The sequence below is a fragment of the Martes martes genome, assembly GCF_963455335.1.
Source record: "Martes martes genome assembly, chromosome: 8".
NCBI lineage: Eukaryota > Metazoa > Chordata > Mammalia > Carnivora > Mustelidae > Martes > Martes martes.
In genome coordinates this window covers 121,849,595-121,858,492 of record NC_137895.1, presented here as the reverse complement: position 1 = coordinate 121,858,492, position 8,898 = coordinate 121,849,595, and positions in this window count along the sequence as shown.

Here is an 8,898-nt window from a genome sequence, read left to right as displayed (position 1 = left end):
AACCTGACAGATACCTGAGTCTCCTTGCCTTGGCCTCCTGCTTCCCTCAGCATCTCCTCCCACTCCTCATCCCTGTCCCTAGAAGCAGACCTCCCAGGGGGTGACTTTGAAATACAAATCAACCAATCCAGAGTTCACGCTCCCAAGCCCTACCTTGATTACCCCAAGGCCACGCACCAGACATCTAGGGACAGCCATTATGCCCCAGAGCCTGATAAAATCATTCTGACCAGCCAAGACTAAGCTGATTACTCTAACTTAACCACTGCTTCCTGTAGAAGTCCCAAAACAAAGGTTCTTGCTCATATATCCTCTTCTCCCTGTGTAGCCCTACCACCATGACATGGCATCCTTCTTCCTCTTGGGAATTGTGGGTAATAAACTTTTAAATGACAGTTGATTTCAGAACTGTTAGCCTTACTATACCTCAAATTTTCTATTAATATAGTATATTTTTGGACCACTGATCCCACTATAATACAGTACTGAGAAGAGAGTAATCACAGCGATGAGAAATGAAATGTAAACCAGGTATTATGCTAAAATGTCCCTCCCTAGTAACTGCCTTCTGGAAGGGAAGGCTGGCAGGGAGCAATCTGTCTTCAGAGTGGCTTTGAGGCATTACCTCTTCCTTCTGGAGGACAGAGTAGTGTATCAAGAATCAAACCTCTCTCCATTATCACAACTGCTATTCAACATAGTTCTAGAAGTCCTAGCCTCAGCAATCAGACAACAAAAAGAAATTAAAGGCATCCAAATCGGCAAAGAAGAAGTCAAACTATCACTTTTTGCAGATGATATGATACTATATGTGGAAAACTCAAAAGACTCCACTCCAAATCTGCTAGAACTTGTAGAGGAATTCAGTAAAGTGTCAGGATATAAAATCAATGCACAGAAATCAGTTGTATTTCTTTACACCAACAAGAAGACAGGAGAAAGAGAAATTAAGGAGTCAATCCCATTTACAATTGCACCCAGAAACATAAGATACCTAGGAATAAACCTAAACAAAGAGGTAAAGAATCTGTACTCAGAAAACTATAAAGTACTCATGAAAGAAATTGAAGAAGACACAAAGTAATGGAAAAACGTTCCATGCTCATGGATTGGAAGAACAAATATTGTGAAAATGTCTATGCTACCTAAAGCAATCTACACATTTAATGCAATTCCCAGCAAAATCCCATCCAGTTTTTTCAAAGAAATGGAACAAATAATCCCAAAATTTATATGGAACCAGAAAAGACCTCGAATAGCCAAAGGAATATTGAAAAAGAAAGTCAAAGTTGGTGACATCACAATTCCGGACTTCAAGCTTTATTACAAATCTGCCATCATCAAGACAGCATGGTACTGGCACAAAAACGGGCAAATAGATCAATGGAACAGAATAGAGAGCCCAGAAATAGACCCTCAAGTCTATGACCAACTAATCTTCGACAAAGCAGGAAAGAATGTTCAATGGAAAAAAGACAGCCTCTTCAACAAATGGTGTTGGGAATATTGGACAGCCACATGCAGAAAAATGAAATTGGATCATTTCCTTACACCACACATGAAAATAGACTCAAAATGGATGAAGGACCTCAATGTGAGAAAGGAATCCATCAAAATCCTTGAGGAGAACACAGGCAGCAACCTCTTTGACCTCAGCCACAGCGACTTCTTCCTAGGAACATCGCCAAAGGCAAGGGAAGCAAGGGAAAAAATGGAACTATTGGGACTTCATCAAGATCAAAAGCTTTTGCACAGCAAAGGAAACAGTTAGCAAAACCAAAAGACAACTGACAGAATGGGAGAAGATATTTGCAAACGACATATCAGATAAAGGGCTAGTATCCAAAATCTATAAAGAACTTGGCAAACTCAACACCCAAGGAACAAATAATCCAATCAAGAAATGGGCAGAGGACATGAACAGACATTTCTGCAAAGAAGACATCTGGATGGCCAACAGACACATGAAAAAGGGCTCCACATCACTTGGCATCAGGGAAAGACAAATCAAAACCACAATGAGATACCACCTCACACCAGTCAGAATGGCTAAAATTAAAAAGTCAGGGAATGACAGATGCTGGCGAGGATGTGGAGAAAGGGGAACCCTCCTACACTGTTGGTGGGAATGCAAGCTGGTGTAACCACTCTGGAAAACAGCATGGAGGCTCCTCAAAAAGTTGAAAATAGAGCCTACGACCCAGCAATCGCACTACTGGGTATTTACCCAAAAGACACAAACGCAGTGATCCAAAGGAGCATGTGCACCCGAATGTTTATAGCAGCAATGTCCACAATAGCCAAACTATGGAAAGAACCTAGATGTCCATTAACAGATGAATGGATAAAGAAGATGTGGTATATATACACAATGGAATACTATGCAGCCATCAAAAGAAATGAAATCCTGCCATTTGCGACGACGTGGATGGAACTTGAGGGTTTTATGCTTAGCGAAATAAGTCAATCAGAGAAAGACAACTATCATATGATCTCCCTGATATGAGGAAGTGGAGATGCAACGTGGGGGGCTTGGGGGGTAGGAAAAGAATAAATGAATATATAATATGAATAAGATAATGGTTCCAAATTCATGGGCTGTATAAGAATTAAAGAAGCAACCACTGTGAGGGGCACCTGGGTAGCTCAGTCAGTTAAGCATCCAATTCTTTTTTATTTTATTTATTTATTTGAGAGAAAGAGAGCAGAAGTAGGGGAAAGGGCAGAGGCAGAGGGAGAAGTAGACTTCCTGCAGAGCAGGGAGTCTGACATGGGGCTCTATTCCACGACCTTGGGATCATGACCTGCACCAAAGGCAGATGCTTAACCGACTGAGCCACCCAGGTGCCCCAAGCAGCTGGCTCCTGATTTTGGCTCAGGTCATAATCTCAAAGTCATAAGATCAAGCTCCATATCAGGCTCTATGCTCAGCACGAAGCCTGTTTAAGATTCTTTCCCTCCCAATCCCTCAGTCCCACTCCACCCTCACTTCCCCCATCCCTGCTTGCATTTGCACATGCCCATGTTCACACTCTTTCTCTCTCTCAAAACAAAAAAGAAAAAAAGGAAGTAAACACTGTGGAGTTCCTGTTACAGTGCTCAACAGACAGTAAATATATTCATTAAATGGTAAATATTACTACTGGTATTATTATTATCACTATAATTATGTTTGTTTGTTTAATGTCTCACTTCCTGCTGAAATGGTAGCTAAGATGCAATACTCAATAAATGGTAAATATTACTGGAACTATAACTATCACCATAACTAATTGTTTAAAATTTTTAGTTAATGTCTCCCTTATTGCCAAAATGGTTAAAGATCCAACCAGGCCCCAAATTTCTGGATTATTTCAAAAATTTTTAAAATGAATGTCATCAGTCAAAAAAAACCAAAAAACAAAAAACAAAAGATTTGTCATTTCACCACCCACAAAACTTCTGGTTGGTTTTCATAATAACCAGCCCACTTGTCATGTTACAACCAATAAAACTTACAAAGTCTTCATTCTGAAAGGGGGAGAAATCATAATGATTGTGACAAGGCGAGAGACCATCAAGCATTCAGTAATAAAAAGACATAAAAATAACTATGAAATGCTCTTAAAAAAAGATGCAAAATATCACAGCATATAGAACCTAGGTATACATAATTTTGGGTCAATGTCTAATAGTTTTCATGCTGTGCTGGTTCACTTTTTTTTTAATTTATTTATTTGACAGAGAGAGAGATCACAAGTAGGCAGAAAGGCAGGCAGAGAGAGAGGGAAGCAGGCTCCCCGCTGAGCAGAGAGCCCAATGTGGGGCTCCATCCCAGAACCCTGAGATTATGACCTGAGCCGAAGACAGAGGCTTTAACCCACTGAGCCACCCATGTGCCCCTATGCTGGTTCATTTTATGTGTCCACTTGACTGACTGATGAGGCACCCAAATATTTTGTAAAAGGTTCTTGGTGTTCCCATGAGGGTGTTTTTGGGTGAGATTAACATATAAACTGACAAGAGTGAGTAAAGCAGATTGACCTTCTTAATGTGGACAAGCCTCATCCAATCAAGAGAAGGACTGAATAGAACAGAAATAACAAAAAAAGGCCTGTCCCTGCCGGGAGTAAGACAGAATTCCTCCTAGGTGCTTTCCAAATGAGACATCTGCTTTTTCCTGCACTTGGACTCAAACTGAAACATCAGATCTCCTGGGGCTCCAGCTTGCTGATTCACCTTGCAGATCCTGAGGCATGTCAGCTTCCACAATTATGTAAGTTAATTCCTTAAAATAAATAAATAAGTAGATAGATAGATAGATAGACAGATAGATGATAGATAGATATAGAGCTTATTGGTTTTGTTTCTCTTGATTAACACATGTGTGCCAAAGCATGTAATAATAATGAGAAGAAATACTCACAGAAGGCTAACTTTGTGCCAGATACTATTCTAAGTTCTTTCTAGAAATTTCCTCATTCTTTGTAATCTGATGCACCAGATACTGTTGATACTTTCAGTAAGAAAAACAGTGGCATTGAGAAGAAAAATAACAGCTTATATCAGCATATACAACCAGAATTTTAAACTATGCACCATGGCTCTAGAATTTGTGCCTCTAATCACACTAAGTCCTGCCTCTCGTACTGAACAAAATACTGGGAGAGAGGCGTGAAGCAGGCCCTCACTGGAAATCCAGTTCCACTGTGGACAATTCCATGTGACTTCAGCCCCATCTTCCTGTCTTAAAAATGACTAGTAGAGGGGCACCTGGGTGGCTCAGTGTGTTAAGCCTCTGCCTTCGGCTCAGGTCATGATCTCAGGGTCCTGGGATCGAGCCCCTCATCGGGCTCTGCTCAGCGGGGAGCCTGCTTCTTCCTCTCTCTCTGCCTGCCTCTCTGCCTACTTGTGATCTCTCTCTCTCTCTGACAAATAAATAAATAAAATCTTTTAAAAAAATGACTGGTAGGGATTTTGTAAAAGTTAAAAATTCAACTTATAATACAAATGTATTTATAAAAATTAAATTTTCAATTCATAATATGAATGTATTAGGAATGTATTTTCCTAATATACTACTAATACTCAATGACTGTTACTTCTTTGTCTCACTGTGAACAAAATCTTCTTGATGCTATCTTCATAAACACAGACTATAGTAACCGATGAGTATTTCTCCTCATTAGAAAGCAATACACTTCTATGTTCTTTCCTCCTTTCCTCTTTTGATGATGTATCTCCCATACACTTTCAAAATTAGCAGTAAACATGAAAGCAACTCAGCTTTTATACCCACATTTCTATTTACACCACGCTTGCCATGTTGTAAAACAAATTTTCATAATTTCATTATCATGATAAAATGAAAAAGAACTTGCATTCTGACATTTAAAATAATATACCTTCTCTAAAAATAATATACCCTCTCTAAGAGCTCTAACTTCAGCCTCACAGATGTGACAAATTATTTTGTATTCTATTTACACTTTAAGTGGGAAATTTACTTGTCAGTCGAACTATATACAAATTGCATTGTTCATTATTCCATATAAAACAGAAACTACAAAAGCTCACAATTTTGGTAACATCTGAATTGATGTGAGTAACGGTAATGTTTTGTAGACCTTACATTTCTTTACAGAAAGCTGACTACATTAATATCATTAGTACATTTTCATCTAGAGAGCAGTCAAGGTCGTAACCATAAGTCAACTTATCTGCAGCTAAGGAATTGCCAATGTTTTTCTTCGCCTTTTTATTCTTGCTTGGCTTCAAATTCCATCTGGATATATAAGCGAATGTAATTCTTTTTTTAACAGCTTTACTGAACTATCAATGGCATACAGTAAACTCCACATATTTAATTATATAATTTGGTATGTTTAACACACGTATACACCCATGAAACAATCACAATAAAGATAATAAACATATCCATTACCTCCAAAAGTTTCCCTCTGCCGTTTTGTAAATCTATCCTCTTTTCTGCAGTCTTCCCTCCCAAATGTGGTGAACAGACTCCAAGGTGGCCTCCTGTTGTTCATGTCCTTGCATAATCTCTTCCCCCTGAGTGTGGGCTGCATGTGTGACTTGTAACCAACAGAATATGCAAATGTGATGAGATGTACGTGATTACACATGCATGGTAATGTACATGGACTGTAATACAGGTAATGTATCCCTGCAAGCCTTGAGGAAGCCAGATACCAGTTTGTGAGCTGCCATATGGATAAGGCCATGAGGCAAGGAACTGAGGGCAGGCTCCAGCCCCCAAACCAGAGAGAAACCGATGCCTCAGCCCAGCAGCCTGGAGAGAAGGTATATTATTTTTAGAGAAGGTATATTATTTTAAGTTAGAATGCAAGTTCTTTTTCATTTTATCATGATAATGAAATTATGAAAATCTGTTTTACAACATGGCAAACGTGGCGTAACTTAATAGAAATGTGGGTATAAAAACTGAGTTGCTTTCACGTTCACTGCTAATTTTGAAAGTGTATGGGAGATACATCATCAAAAGAGCAAAGGAGGAAAGAACTTAGAAGTGTATTGCTTTCTCATGAGGAGAAACACTCATGGGTTACTATAGTCTGTGTTTATGAAGATAGAATCAAGATTTTGTTCACAGTGAGACAAAGAAGTAACTGGACGCTACCAACAACTACATGAACTTGGAAGCAGATCCTTCCCCACACTAGACTCAAATAAGACTCAATCCTGACCAACACTTTGAGTGCAGCCTTGTACAGCACCCACAGTTAAGCTGTGCCAGACTTTTAACCTACAGAAAGTATGAGATAATTAATATATGTCATTTTAACCTGTTGAATTTTGGGAAATACTGTTACACAGCAATAGATAACTAATATACCATGCAACCACTGATCTCCTTTCTGTCACTCTAGATTAGTTTCCTTTTTCTAAAATTTTATGTAAAAGAAAATACAAAGTATGAACTCCTTTTTGTCTAGATTCTTTCATTGAATATAAATATTTAAGATTTATTCATGTTGCTGGGTGTATCAATAATTTACTCCTCTCTACTGTTGAATACTGTTCTATTATTAGGGTAACCCATAATTTGTCTAATTTTTCACCTGACACTAGACATATCAGTTGTTTCCACTTTGGTGTTATAACAAATAAAGGTGCCGTGAATGTTAGTATGCAAATCTTTGTAAGGCTATCCACTTTAATTTCTCTTGGGTAAATTCCTAGGACTAGAATGGCAAGGATTACATGATAAATATCAGTATTTTATGTCACCTCCAGCAGCATGTGGAATTCCCATTCTTCTACATCCTTACCAGCACCTGACATGCTCAATATTTTTAAAAGGTGTGTAGTTGTATCCACTGTAGTTATAATTTACATTTCTCTAAAGGCTAATGATATTGAACATCTTTTCAAGTGTTTATTTTCTATCTGTATGTTTTTTGCTTAAATTGGCCCTTTTTTTTAAAGATTTTATTTATTTATTTGACAGAGAGAGAGATCACAAGTAGGCAGAGAGGCAGGCAGAGAGAGAGTGGGAGAAGCAGGCTCCCTGCTGAGCAGAGAGCCCAATGCGGGGCTCGATCCCAGGACCCTGAGACCATTGATCCCAGGACCCTGAGACCATGACCTGAACCAAAGGCAAAGGCTTTAACCCACTGGCTTTAACCCACTAATGCCCCTAAATTGGCCCATTTTAAAAATTAGGCTGTTTGTTTCTTATTACTGAGTTTTGATACTTCTCTATATATTCTGGAGACAAGTCTTTTTTTTTTTTTTTTAAGATTATTTATTTATTTCACAGACAGAGATCACAAGTAGGCAGAGAGGCAGGCAGAGAGAGAGCAGGAAGCAGGCTCCCTGCTGAACAGAGAGCCCGATGTAGGGCTCGATCCCAGGACCCCGGGATCATGACCCGAGCCGAAGGCAGAGGCTTTAACCCACTGAGCCACCCAGGCGCCCCTGGAGACAAGTCTTTTATCAGACATGTTCTTTGCAAATATTTTCTCTCAGAAAGTCTTTTCATTATCTTTCTTCTTTCTTTTTTTTTTTTTTTCTTGTTTAGAGAGAGGGAGCATGTGTGAACTAGGGGTAGGTTGAGGGAGAGAGGGCAGAGGGAGAGGTTAAATCTTAACCAGGCTCCATGCCCAGCAAGGAGCCTGTCATCAGGCTCAGTCTCATGATCCTGATATCATTACCTGAGCCGAAATCAAGAGTAAGACATTTAACTGACCAAGCCACGCAGGCACCCCTAGAAACGATTCTTAACTATAAAGAACAAACTGAAGATTACCAGAGAGGAGGTGGGTGGGGGGATGAGTTAAATTGGTGATGGGGATTAGGAGTGCACTTGTGATGAGCACTGGATGTTGTATGAAAGTGCTGAATCACTATACTGGATACCTGAAACTAATATAACACTGTATGTTAACTACCTGGGATTTAAAGAAAACTTAAAAAAATAAAGATCTGAGGTAATGCCTGACAAATAATAAATGATCAATAAATATTTGCCTTGCAAAATATAACTTTCTTTTGTATTCTAACACTTAATACTAGGTGGGAATCAAGTAATGTCAGTTGTATATGATAATGATGAGTAATAATAAAGAAAAATTAGAGAAGAAATGGAGAGATCTAGCAAAAGAAAAGAACAGGATTTGTAGGGAAATGCAGTGACTAATTTTTTTCTGGCGATTTAATGTGCATTTTTTTTCTTTTTACTCAGTGACCATGGTAATCATTTGATACTAAATTAAACCCTGTTTTACACCATCTAGAACATCTAGAACCATCTAGATTTGTCCCTATTGTTGAACAAAATAAACTCTCTTCTATTTATATTTAGATCTTCACACACAACTAAAGTCACAGGACCTAAACTGATAAAGATCCTGAGAAAACTAACTGATCTCAAAACTG